General features: G+C 35.2%; 1 protein-coding gene across 1 annotated transcript in view; it reads left to right on the top strand.

Moving 5' to 3' along the window:
* The first annotated feature begins 13,973 nt into the window (after positions 1 to 13,973).
* MEI4 (meiotic double-stranded break formation protein 4) overlaps positions 13,974 to 14,785 on the top strand; it is a 71,348-nt gene continuing 70,536 nt past the window's right edge. Inside the window, exon 1 of the mRNA XM_045066215.1 lies at positions 13,974 to 14,438. The gene's annotated coding sequence lies outside the window, so the exon portion shown is untranslated. The remainder of the gene's footprint in view (positions 14,439 to 14,785) is intronic.

The raw sequence follows: 14,785 nt of genomic DNA, 5'->3' as shown, positions 1-14,785 counted from the left end.
TAAAGAAGACATATAGATAGCCAACAGACAAATGTAAAGATGCTTAATGTCACTCATTATCATGGAAATAAATCAAAACCACAACAATGTATCACCTCATATCTATTAGAATGGCTAAAATCAACAATACAAGAAACAAATGTTGACAAGGTTGTGTATAAAAAGGAAACCTCATGTATTGATGGTGGGAATGCAAACTGGTATAGCCACTGTGGAAGACAGTATGGAGATTCCTCACATAATTAAAAATTATGTATATTAAAAAGATTCCTCACATAATTAAAAATAGAATTACCATATGATCCAGTAATTTCACTACTGGGTCTTTACCAAAAGAATATGAACACTAATTCAAAACGTATATGCACCTTTATGTTTGTTGCAGCATTATTTACAATAGTCAAATTATGGAAGCAGCCCTAGTTTCCATCAATATATGAATGAATAAAAAAGAAGTGGTATACATACACAATGGAATATTATTCAGTCATAAAAAAGAAGAAATCTTGGCATTTGCAACAATATGAATGGACTCAGAAGGCATAATGCTAAGTGATATAAGTCAGTTAGAGAAGGACAAATACCGTAGAATTTCACTCATATGTGGAATTTAAGAAACCAACAAAGAAAATAGAAAATAAACCTAAAAACAGACTCTTAACTAGAGTGAACAAACTGATGGTTATCTGAGAGGAGGTTGATAAGGGATGGGTGAAATAATAGTAAGAGATTAACAGTACACTTACTGAGGTGAGCATTGGGTAATCTATAGAATTGTTGAATCACTATATTGTACACTTGAAACTAATATAACATTGTATTTTAACTATATTGGATTTAAAATTTTAAAAAAGAAAAAAAAGAATAGTATCTATTTAATAAGACTGTGAAAATTAAATGAGAGAATTTATGCACAGAATTAACTGCAGGTGCCAGAAGAGGTTTCTGAAGGCATCTGGGAAAGTTCTTCCTTAATCTTACATGAAAAGAAGTCAACTTCTTCCTAGTCAGTCTTGAACAAGAAACTATGAAGCCCCAATTGTTTATGGGGCTGATAACCAGTTACTCTGGCTGAAGCTGACACTAGGGAGAGGTGAATGAAGAGATGGAAAGAATCTGGTTCCCTCAAGACATTCATTGCTCAGCTGCTGCATCAAACATTTCTAAAATCTATTCTAGTTATGAACCTCCTGTTAAGTGATTTGTTCTTATTTTTTTTTTAAGACAGTTTGAGTGGAGGTTGCTGTTTTTGTCAAATGAACACATTTTTAACTAAGCAAATTTGGTGAGTTAGAAAACTGGTGAGGAATAGAAGTGCCCCAGGCTTCAGGGTCATAGGTCAGAGAAAGTCCAAGTCAAAAGTGAGCCTCACAGATACCTGGATTACCCAAGTCTGGTGACCACTGGAGGTCCAGCTCTTGGAGCTAGCCCAGTGAGTCTCAGGAGGCATATTGAAGTGCTTCAAAAAATAAAATCAGAAAAACAGTAACAAGAATGTATTATTTTAGTAAAGTATTCTAAGCCTAACATATTCTATGGTTTTTAAGAGTTATTGGTGGGGACTAGGGAAGAATGGTGTGGGGGCTGGTTTTCCTTATTCTTATCATGAGAAATTTTTATTGCTAGGAGTTAGTAATGGACAAAAGAAATAAAGAGTTGAGGATTGGGGCACATATAACAGAAGGAAATTATTGTTATAAGTTTAGTGCATGAAGCTCTGTATTTATACGTCTATCAATAAGACAGGGGAATGAACATTAACTTCAAAGAATAAATGTTCCTTCATGTTAAAATAATTAGATATTGGTCTTTATGCTAGTGAGTGACAAGGTTATACTCTCTTTAATACATTTTTTGCACTGTCTTTATTAGCAAAATAAAATTTTGAAAATACACAGGGCTTAAAATCAATAGACCTTTAGAAAGGTATTAAATATTTATTAAGTAACATACTTTTTTGGAATATACACAGGGAAGAGTCATAATTGTATCATTGCTGGTGGCTTGAAGGTTTGTACCTCTTGAGCTTTGTAGCTTTTTAGAGTCTTTTCACCTCAAAACGTATTAGTTTGAATATTGGTGGCATGATTAAATAAGGTGGATTATCCTGAATAATGCCTAGAAATCTAAGCCATTACTGCACCATTTAAAAATTGATAGATTGGGCGCCTGGGTGACTCAGTGGGTTACGCCGCTGCCTTCGGCTCAGGTCATGATCTCAGGGTCCTGGGATCGAGTCCTGCATTGGGCTCTGCTCAGCAGGGAGCCTGCTTCCCTCTCTCTCTCTCTCTGCCTGCCTCTCGGCCTACTTGTGATCTCTGTCTGTCAAATAAATAAATAAAATCTTTAAAAAAAAATCCATAGATTTTTTTACATGTTGTGACAGGAAATACATGATTGTATAATTTTCTGTAAGATCATCCCTTTTATTACTGATGTCATTAATAGGGCCAGTATTCTCTTATCCTGAAGCTGTGGACCAAAAATATTCACCCTAGTGGTTTACCTTTAGGACAACCTATATCCCTTCTTAATGTCCATTCAAAACAAGAATTTTATGATTATGAACCCTGTTTATATCATACATTCAGACTATTAGAGGGTCCACAAGGGAGAGCATTAGTTATAATCAGCCGAGGGCAAAAATCTATACCTATCCTTCATTATTTAGCATAATTATTTCCAAAGTTTGGTTAAAAGCCTAAGTTCCTATAATGATTTTAATTCCTATTATCATTAATTTTGAAACAGCAGTTTTTTTTTTAATTGAGGGAAAATAAGCTTAAGCAATAGACTGGTAACAGATTAATAAGTGTGTATGATTATGTGCTATATACGGCTAAGAACTTGGTAGATATATTAATTATATGTCAAAACTCCAAAGAAATATACATTGGGTTGTATAGTTTGCCATTCTGCTGGTAGTCCCGAGATTGTAAGTAAGGAGTACTGATTGCTTTTGAGAGATTTTTTCCTTCACTAAATTAGGGTACCGTTAGGAGAAATCAATGAATTTCGATGCACTGACATGGTGTCTGAAAATACAGGGTAGAGTTACACATCAGATTAGTGCTAGGACTAGAAGAAACATGCGCTAGAGTTTGGTATTATACACCTGGAACCTTATTAGTTTGACTTGATTTATCTAAAGCAAAGTCAGATTAAAGGTTTGAGGTATTCAGAAATGAACTCTTTAAAGAAATGCACATTTTTTTCCTTCACTTTCTGTATCTAGCATAGATATGTTAAGCATATAGCTATTTGTTGAGGTAGTGAATAAAGAGAATTATGAAGTGAGGATCAAAAGAGCAAAATGACTTGTGAGGCAATAGAACTGGCAAAAACCAAAATACAAGCAACCAAGCAAGCCTTGTTTTCAGAGTTCAATTTAGCGTCATGTCTGTTAGAACACTATGAGCTGCTTACACCCAGGAGTGTCTTTGGTAAAAAGATAGTAGACATATGTGCTGATGTTATAAAAAATCGAATATATTTCTATTGTAAGGAGACAGTTAACACTTGCCACGAGAAAAATCATATGACCTAATTCAAAATTTTAATGTATTTCTTTTCACTTTCAAGTTTCTCTTTTCTGCTCCTGCTCAAAAGTAGTCAGACTCCCTACAAAGTATGTAGCATTTTTGGTAACTATATTCAAAGACTTTGCTAGATTGAGCAGATTTGATTCTCCTTCATTTTTCCTGGAGCTGAGCTAGTCATAATACTCTGAAAAGAAGAAAATAAATTAAAAAAATTGGATAAAATCATTATCCAAGCCATTTATTATTAAAAATTCAGGAACATTAAATTATCACAGCGATTTTGTTTATTTCTCCAAGAAAACACCTTCTAAGATTAATACTCTCCAAATGATTTTTCCCTTGTATCCTGGGCTTTTTTTTCTAAATGATATGAATCACTTTGTGTGAGTCTTTTCACTCTTACTGTAACAAGCTGCCAAATAGCCAAATAGAATCGATTCAAACAGAAATGCATTCTTTTGCTTACATTCCTATTTTGAAGAGAGAATATTGTGTGAAGAAAGTGCATTTTCTATAAAGCTTTTATTTATTTATTTATTTGGTGAGATTTCTTTTGATAAGCTAGTATGAACATATGTTGGGAATGGAAACTTATATAAAAAAGCAGCCTATCTGCTGCTTGTTTGTTAAATTTATTAGAATTTGTAACATGCTTATAACAATGCCTGATCACAGAACATGTGCTCTGTATGGATTTGAAAACAAACAATATAGACACAATAACAGAGTCATGGATGTAATGGTAATGAGAGACCTAAATTTTAGGAAAGAACCATACATTTTTAAATTTTTGATATACTAAATACATGAGTAAATGATTTTTTTTTTTTACTTTTGATTTGATGATTTGATTCTGGAGGGAATAAATGACAGTTTACTATATAATATTATTTATTTTTACCTCCTTTTATACTGGTATTTTTTTATTGATTATTTAATCTTTTAATTTCTAGCAAACATTTTGTCTCTGAAGCCTGTTCCATAAGAAAAGGATGCCTTGGCTCCCCTCACTAATGCTACCAGGAACTCCTTTTCTCAATCAGTCATTAATAGGGACTCTAAGGACTAGTGGTTCTCGAAGGTTAGTGTATGAAGGTTAGTTTGCCTAAGAACCACATGGGGCGGGAGCACTTCTTAAAATGTACATTCCCAGGTCCAGCCTCTGAGATTTTGATTCAGGAGGCCAAAGATGGGCCCTGGGATGTGCTTGTTCAACAAAGTCTGTCAGGTGTTCCCAATTCAGGGGGTTTTCAACAGCATAGAACATGATTGCCATTTTCCCTTTACAGAAGAAGCCAGACAGAAACCTGGTGAAGTTAAATTACATGACTGAAAGTAACACAGATAATTTTTTTTAAAAGCTAAAATAATGCATGCTCAGTGCAGCCGAATTTCTTTGCAAAATTAGAAATTGATTTAGAAGTTCATTGCTCTTGACAAGACTGGGGTTAATATGGATCTGGTTTTAAAACTTCCCCAAACAACCTCTCACCCTTAAATAAGACACCATCTTTACTCTTAACTATTCTTCAATCATCTCTAGTAATTGTGAACCTCATTCTGTGTATTTCAGTTTAGTTTAGCAAATATTTACTGTCTATAATGTATAAGACACTACCCTAAAGCATATTTATTTTTTCTTCTCTACACTATAATAGAAGTATTTTTCTTTTACTATTTACATTTTGTCTTAATTTATAGCTCAAAGCAAGTGAAAGAATTATAGCTTATCAAATTTGATGTTAAAACATGACTATTTGATCATATTTCATATATAACAATCTGTACTTTTAGATTGAGTCAGTAAATTAATTAACTACTTAGCCAATATAAAACCTTAATGTGTTATGAATTTTTAATATAGCAATTTTTCTGTTCATAGTTACAATATGCTTCTGGCAATAATTCTTGAAGTACAAAACACTTGTACCTAATTTTCTCTTCTGTTGTTCTATCCTAAATTTAGAAATAGTATTTCAAATCCAAAATTCCAAAATAAGTTAAGCTTATGGACATGGTAAACAAAAATCTCAATCCAATGTATTGCCCAGAAAAGTAAAGCTGAATATAGAATAATAGATGGTCTAAAATTAAGATAATACTATCTACTTTTCCCAATAATATGCATACATTCACCCTGACATTTTCATATACTACTGATGGCTTTAATAGACAAGTACCACAATCACTCTGTAGGAGTCTTGAGTGTAGTAGGAATATGAATATGTCTTATTTATCTGTTAATGGTAGTTAACATATTAGGCATTTTCTGTGTGCCAGACTCTTTGCTATATGCTTCAAGTGAATTATTGTTATAACTTTCACAATAACCCTATTAGCACTTCATTTTATAAATAGGAAAGGCCTTGGAGAGGTTAAGTTTTCCAGGATGGCATAGCCAGTGAGTGGCAAAGCTGGCATTTGTGTTGAAGCTGTCTGACTCTAGAATTTGCAGGAATACTACAATGCTGAAGGCTTCAGTACCTTTGAAACTTTTAATTCAGTTTGGGGTGGGCAATGAGAAATTAATTGGGTAGAAGATATATGTGCCTTGAGCTTAAAGCAGGATTGGATTTCAAAAAGGGCTTTCCATACTTCCCTTAATACTCTTACAAAGCATGTCTGTCTTATTATTCATACTCTAAAGACATCTGGACAAGATTTAACATAATTAACAAAATAGCTCTTAATATCACAGCTTACTAGCCTCTTCAGTCTCCACTGCTATTTCTTATTATTGTTTGTACAAAACCTGAGTGACTTTTACTTTTTATCAGGACTCACTACATTTACTTCATCAAAATATTTCAAATGGAAATTTGATGTTTTAAAAGAAAAGAACACTTATTTGGAGCAATAAATTAAAATATTAATACTTACACAGATTTGACTTTAAAAGTAATTCCAGAATATTCTTACTCCTCAAGTCTAAAACCCATGCATAAATATTTCAATGAACATTTTCCTGTTTCTTATTCCTCTCTTCTATAGAGGTGCTGAAGTAAAGCTGTGCACAGGGCTCACAGCCAAGGTCAGTACACCATGCCACTCAAAACTGGAAAAGATCATTGTGGATGTCAGAGCCTTCTTTTAATAATGCACGGAGACTTAGTAACTCTATGGAGCGTGAGGACAGGAACAATTTGTAAATGAAGTTTTAGCTCTTTCAAATACGTTTTCACATTGTTGCTGCATCTGTTCCATTAATATGCCCTATCAAACCGAAAAACAAACAAAAGGAGAGGATTTGCTTGAGGATGGATTTAAAAGCAAGAACAAGAAAAGGATGAAGACAATAAGCTCCTGATGAGTTTACCATGAAGGCAAACACTCACCTCCAGCTGGGATTTTAAAACTTGTTTATCTGGATGAGGCATTAGATAGCATAAAAAGCAATCCTCCATAGGGTAGCATTTCTAAAAGATAATCAAATAGTGAAATCATTGAGGACAAAGAGCTTTAGTTATCTCAAGATATAATATCATACCTGCAGTTTTAACTCTTAAAATGAATTATTATTTGTGAACAAAAGCTACTGATTTTCAGCCTAAGGAGAGCATCTTGAAAGGACAGGTAAGAATTAGAATAAATAAGAATACTATAATTTCTGATGAACATACAAGTGGCCAAAGATCTTTTCACAATAAATAATTGGAGACAACTTTTCTAGTAGGGAACTAGCTAGTAGGTTAGAAAATGATCCTTCAGGTATTATTAATCTACAAGTGTAGCTCAGTTTATTTGAATAACGTACATTAGGACTATGAATTGGGAAGTGCTGGGGCTTTTTGTATCAAAGAGAGGGCAATTTAAAATTACTGGTAAATACACTTTGACACAAAACCAGGTATACCAGACCCTGTGAGGCCTAGGATCTGGGACTGGGTACTTTCTCCCACTTTCTTTCCTATTTGTCTTCCCTTGGTATAACCTGTCTTACCAGAATTCATTTTTAACATTGTCACTTCTAAAAAGCCACTAAAAACTCCCTCCTTCCAAATGAGACTGGTATCCATTCCCATGCTTCCCACAGCACCTAGTGTTGGCCCCACTAAACACATGCTACACTGCGATGCTTGTTAACTGTGTTCACTAAGAGATTGTGAGTTCCTCAATGGCAATTCCTTCATTGTTTGTCCAGTGTTTTGCATGGCACCTCATAGGTGTTCAGTATTCCAGTATGGGTCATCAAGAACTGAATACAGGGTTTTCAGTCTCTCTGAGACCCCAAGGCACAAAATACCAGAGCACTTCAAGATCAGTAATAAATTAATTCTCAAAATCTATTCACATTTTACATTATCAATTTTTCTTATAATAAGGTCATATGTGACTAATTTTTTTAAAACAGAGAATGTGGAATTTTTTTTCCTAGAAAAATAGTGGAAAATGTAGAGGCTATGCAGAAGGATAAAGAGACAACTTCAGAAATTTGAAGCAGATTGAAAATTAGTACTAGGGTCTGAGGTGCAATTAAAATTTCAGGGCAGAGGGAAATTTCTGAGGTCATCTTACCCAAATCCTTCATTTTACAGATAGGTAAAATGATTTTCCCTGGGTCACAGTGAAATAAATGGCAAAATATAGATTGAATCCTGGTGCTCTGACTCTAAATCCAATGTCTTTTCCTGGATATCACAAACTCCACAGTGAAAATAGAAACTGCATGTTTCTGGCTCCAAGTTAGCAACCAGAGCAACATATGTTTATTGCTTTGTATAATGTAAATGAAGAAAACATCTGTTGCCATTTGTGATGCAAATTCCTTCCACTATAATAAAGCAATACCACTAGAATCAAATGAATAAGTCTTCACGTAAGATCATTTAGAAGAGGGTATATAAATAAATGTGGTCCAACTACTAGAATATATAGTTTTAGGGTATAGTTAGTTTCAAAAGTCACTAATCTCAGGGTATGAATGTGTGTGTGTGTGTTGAGGGTGGGTGAGGTCAGGGCGTTTGCTATCTCTGGAAGAAATAAACCGGAAGCCAGAAATTATCTACTCAGAGAAGTAAAAGGGTGTCAGAAATGGGTTGGACCCTTAGTTTTGTTACTTAAGAAGCCTAGATGACTTTGGGTATGTTACTTAAATTCTGTGATTTGTTAATGGAAGGCAAATAAAATAAGAATACCTATTTTATAGAGTTATTGAGAAGAGTTATGTGAGGTCCTTAGCACAGAGTAAGGCATCAATAAACAATAGTTATTGTTGTTACTTGTGATTATATTCATATTTCAAATTTGCAGCTTAAACAGCCTTGGTTGAAGTTTGTACCCAAATAAATACTTAACAAACAATGAAGCAGAAAATAATATGTATAATTTGTCTTCAACACATCATAACTATGTAGATTCTTTTCTTCCTCTTCTCTTGGGCTATATGTCATATAAAAAACTTGATACTGTTTGTTATCCAAACTTCTCTCTGAATAAAAATTGGATTTTGATAATCTTAACAGAGCTCTTTAAAATTTATATTCTGCGGACATAAGGATGAAGGTTATTTGGGGTGGTTGTAATATTTTTTCAATTTCTACTGTACCTTTCTATAATAAACCTTATTTGGAAGTGCTCAAAGGTAGCAGTTTTCTATGTGACTCTGAAAGCACAATGGATAGGCAAATAGTTGGGAAAAGTTTACTGGAAAAATTGTGTTTGGGAGATCCAAATTTACTTATGAATTCTTGTTACTAAAGATAAGAGGAATTGAGGATTTTCTTATGGATAGCAGTTATCTGCAGTCATTTGCTAATTAGCAGAGAAAACGTTGCAATATGAATTAAAGTCATCTATTTTTATATTCGGAGCTGCTAAAATAATCACCATGCAAGGAAAGTAGAAATTGAAATGATAATAATAGCTAATATTTATATAAAACAGTGTGTGCTAGTATGCTAGAAACTGAGATGCTGTGTATGAATTATATCATTTAATATAAGTATAATTATCATCATCTTCACTTTATAGATTAAGAAACTGATATCTTAAAAGCCAATCAAATTTACTCTGGGTGACTTGCTACTAAAAGACAAACTAATAAACCAAACTAGGCAGTCTCAGTTCAGAGCACCCATGCTCATAATCATTACATTGGACGCCTTCTATCAGTATTAAAAAAAAAAAAAAGACAAATTAATCTCAACTGAGGATAAAACAGATGTATTGCTTTATAAAACAATATAAGATATGGGCTTTTTCTCAATGGTTTTAATACCTATCTTCCTGAGTCCTTAGTTTATATATCTTACTGTAGCATCTATGTAGTCAGCTCTAATTCCTCTAGATTTGCCACTACATTGTCCCCACTCCCACCCCAGCGTATAAGTTTTTCTTTTCTTCAAATAATCTTAATGTTCCTTTCTTTAACACTTTATCTGAACTGTTTTATATAGATTAATATTTGTATTATTAAATAAAACCAAAATAGTGTCACTTTAAATTTTTCCCATTATTAAATCACTTGTGCATTTTTAATGGTTGGACGTACCAGCATTTATGTTTGAACGTTTCTGTCTAATTCTTATATTTTGTTTATTTAAAATTAAAGCTTTAAATGTGTATTTTTTCCATAGCACCTATTTTGCCTTAACTTTTTTTGCTAGTGTGTGTCATCCAGTCTTTCAGTAAGTCACAGTAAATCCAATGGTAACAGAGCAGTCTGCACTTCTGAAAACTTCTCTTTCATCTCCACAGAAGGCTTTCTTAGATGTGCCTCTAAAGCCCCTTTTCCAAATTGGTAACATGCCTCAGTGATTTCCAGGATTAGCCCAAGCTTCTTTCTTACCTCATATTTTCATAAAGTATAATTTTTTCCCTAATAGACTTAAAATACTTTCTGTGGTGTTTATAATTCTTGTAGATTAGTCTAATTTGTTCCTTATATCTTTCACCAATTCAGATGGTAAAACTGTGAACACTTTAGTTAAAAAAAACAACTCTGAAATTCACTAAAGTACTGCTCTGAGAAAACAAAAAAGCTAAAAACCGAGTTTATAATCACATAAATTAGGAATCAATATTCATATAAAAAAGAATTATTCATTTTACACATAGATTTTTGGGGGACATATTTCTTCTAAAAGCCTAACATTCTCTATAAATTCCAAACGTAAATTTCCTATAAAATACTTTTTAAAGTTCTTCTTGAATGCAAGTATTTAAGTAAAGTAACATATTTTAATTTGGGGGAATAATTATTTTTACCGTATGTGACTTTAGGTGTGTTAAAGAGATGTAATTCATAGGTGTAAAATTTCTTTCCTCAGCTGTATTTGTAATCTTTCCATTTTTCTATAATTTTAGACTATAAAATACAAAATCGAGTGCTTTAAAAACATACACCGCTTATTTTTTTTCAGGAATTTGATCTAGGTTAATGGTCTTAAACATTTGGAAACTTTTATGGATTATGCTCTTCCTTGAAGCAGATACCAACCATTCTGATAAAGGCTGGGAAATGTTATAAGATGTTATCTGTACTATGCTAATAATTATATAAATGACAGTATAAATTATTTTTTGTGTTAACAGTATTTGAATTATTGACGATAATGATAGGAAGGATTTTGTAGTATAATGTTAATTCTAATGACCATGAGATCAAAATCTGATGAAAATTATGTTAGGGTATTAGATGAATTTGAGAAAAATATAGGACATAGAATATTGAGTTGTAACAGCTATGGAAATGAAATTAAAGCAGTTGTTAAAGTTATCAGCTAGAAGTCTAACCAAGAGACGTGGCTCCAAAAAGTCTGATGAATGGTTAAACGACATGAAAGATTTGTAGAATTAGCTGTCCCAGATACCGCTAAGAATGTTAAGACATTAGTGGACAGAATGCTCTGACCAAGGACTAGAATTAAAGGCACCTGCTAAAGAGGGATCTGGCTGGCTTCCCAGTTGTGCTAGAGTGGAAGGATTAAGTTTACTCACTTTGGAGTAAGATGTGTAGGAGTCCTAGCTACTCATGCACAAGCCAAATGTCCTTGGATGAATAACCAATTTAAATTTCAGTTTTCTCATTTAAAATAAGGATTAAAAACAGTACGTGGCCTATATGGATTTTGTGAGGATTAATTCAGAGATAGCCCATGATTACCTGGCATAGCAGGGATGTTCACTTTGCTCTTTATATTGTCTTAGTGGTAAGATTCGGTTCCCTTACCACACAGCAAGATCATTGGGGAAAAGGGCTTTTTTATACTTTGTACCTAACATAAATGTTTCTTGAATTACTGAATTGAAACGCAGAGGTAATAATTTTCTCCTGTGTAACTAAATGGGTGTTGGCCTAGGGATTATTGATGTTTCTGTTTCTTAATAGAAAAGCTTACTACCATTTCCATAATTTTATATTAAAAAATAATGTAAATTACTTTAACAATAACATTTTCTAACAAAAAGCTTTTTAAAGATATACTTTACATTCTTATTTGAAATTTTTAGATATTCTGCTCTTTATGGTTAAGGTAGCTGTTTAAAATTAATATTTTCTTTGATTACATTTTTTAAAGATTTATTCATTTATTTTAGACAGAGAAAGAGATAGAGAGTATGAGCATGATGGGAGTGGCAGAGGGAGAGGGAGAGACACTTGAGCAGTATTCTGCATTGAGTGGGAGCCTGATGTGGGGCTTGATCTCAGGACCCTGAGATCACTACCTAAGCTGAAACCAAGGGTCCATAGCTCAACTGACTATGTCACCCAGGCACCCCTCTTGATTACATTGTTTGCTTTTACTTCATCCATTTTACTTATTTTAGGTTGATGTTGAATTAGCTAATAATAACTTAGTATTCTCCATCTAAGGTTTTATATTTTGCACAGAGGTAAACAATTTCCTTTTATGTTTTTATATGGATCCTAAACATTTCTACATAGTTACCATAGTACTTCCTCTGCTATATATGGATTGGCATTTAATGAATTTACTTTACTGAAAAAAAAAAAAAAACAAACAACCTGTTATGTGAGACTAACATAATTTTTTAAGATATTCTGTTCTGCCTGTTTACTCAAGCCTCCTTCAAATATTCTGCATTTACATGCAGTGAACAAAAGGAAGAGAAAAGAGAGCTTAGGTGTGTCTTTGCACATTTTCATCTTACTACCCTTCTTTATAAACTCTTTTAGAAAAGTTGTTTGGGCCATGGCACACATAGCTGAATCACAACATTTTTAGAAAAGTAGTTCCAAAAGGCACAAATTAAATGTTTTAAGATATTGGGAACCCATTAATTTTTTCATTCAACAAACATGTACTGATTATTTATTACATATTCCCACTAGGAATGAGTAATACAAAAACTAGCATGAAAACTTGTACAATTTTCACGAAAGTTATTTTCCATTATACACTTTTGTAAAATCTGTAACCATTCCATCTTCAGAAGATCAAAGAAAATTGTAAATATACTCAGGTTAATAAGTATCTATGTACAGGTTAATGAGAAAGGATACACTTTTGTTAAAACTGACTGCAGTTTTCATAGGATTTCAGTGATTGCCCTATATTTTGATGGTTTGTTTACCCATTTGTTTTAATTACCAGACTACACTTGTAAAGGGCAATCATCATGCCTCACTCAGTGTCTGGCACAAGATAGGAGTTCAGTCCAATTTGCGTAATGAGTGAATGAGTGAAATTGCAGAGCATTTCACATATGCGATACATAAGGCAACTTTGCAACATTTCCCCTATTTGACTCTTGATTATCTCTGTGATAGATGAACTATGACTGGATTTTACATTTCTCTAATAGGAACTGCAAATACAGTAAACCATTAAACTAGTGTTCATTAATTTGGAGTTCAAGATAATTCCGTCTGGGCTTACCTGAAATTTACCTCTGCAGGATTAATGAAGACTGACACCTTAAACAAATTACCGTAGACTCAAAATCACTGACTCTAAGGGGCAGATGGTTAGAACAGTGATGCTCTAAAGAAATGTACAATAACTGACTGCATGCAAATGGGTGTCTTAATCAAGAAAGTTCATCCATTTAGTAAAATAAACTGAGCAGACCTCCGCGTAGAAATGATCGATAATTGATTCTATAAATACATGTTGAAACTTCTACCTAATGGCAACCACGCACCGTGTGTAATACTAAAGAACACCCCAAGGCATGTATCCTCAGGCTGCTTAGAAGCCAGCTGGGAATGTAAAATGCCAACGAATTTTGGAACGAGGCAAGGTATACATGATTTAAGAACAGAGATTAAAACTACAACGTGAAAGGTAAAAAACACTGAGCAAATCCACTCTATAATAATCATAATTTCTTGTAAGACACCGAAATTTAATTTCCCCTCTGGACAAAGAACAATTGTTTTGGAGCCCCGCGTTTCCTCAGTTCTCCGAGTTCTCCCCTCCCCCACGGGAATCACGGCCTCTCTCTCTCTCTCCATGACGAGTCCTGGCGAGCATTCCTTCCTCAAGGCCTCCGTTTCTCTTTCCGGCTGGCCAACCCGAGGGGGCGCACTTCTTCGGAAAGCGTCGACGGCGCGTTTCCTTCCCTTGGCAAAGCCGTCCTGAAGAACTCGGCGACGCCAGGCCGAGCCCGCTCGGCGGCGTGAGTGCTCACCCACCCCCTCCGGGGGGTCCAGAGCCGCCTCTTGGGAACAAGCGGCTCACGGGGCGACGGAGCGACGGGCCGAGCGGGCCGCGGGGCCTTCTGGGGCTTGTGGTCTCTCGCCCCGCCCCTGCCCACTTGCCCCGAGGGTAGAAGGCAGGGCGAACCGGGCAGCGTTCCACGCTACCAGTCGGACGCCTGGCCGCGTGGGCAGGCACTCGGGCTTCCCGGGCTTCAGCCCTTGCGCTTCCTTGCCGGCCTGCACTGGCTCCTCACGGAGGGCGCCCTCCTTCCTCTGCAGGAGCCCCGAAGGTAGGTAGGTGAGGAAACACCCTGCTCGCTTGCCCTTGTCCAGCCACGAGGGGCTCACCCTACGCATAGGGTCTCCCGGCACCGCCCTGCCTTTGAATGGCCCGGCGGTCGGACCTAGGTTCATGCGACTCGCAGCGCGCTGTCCAGTCCCGCACACTGTTAGGGTTTCCCTTCACCTACTTAGGCGGATCGGGCCTGCCATGGAGCTTCCGGGGTCACCGGAGCACTGGCGCCGAAAGTGAAGGGTGTCTGTGGTGTGTTCCACGCCTCTGAGCGTGTTTAAGCCTAGCTTGACCACCAGAGTGGTTCCTCAGGTTCTGAGGAGGAGAAGGCAGACCTGTGTTTTT

This window comes from Mustela putorius, unplaced genomic scaffold (genome assembly GCF_011764305.1).
Source record: "Mustela putorius furo isolate JIRA1106 unplaced genomic scaffold, ASM1176430v1.1 tig00003863_pilon_pilon_pilon, whole genome shotgun sequence".
Taxonomy (NCBI): domain Eukaryota; kingdom Metazoa; phylum Chordata; class Mammalia; order Carnivora; family Mustelidae; genus Mustela; species Mustela putorius.
Note: the sequence above shows the minus strand (reverse complement) of the source record. Positions and strands in the feature narration are given on the sequence as shown.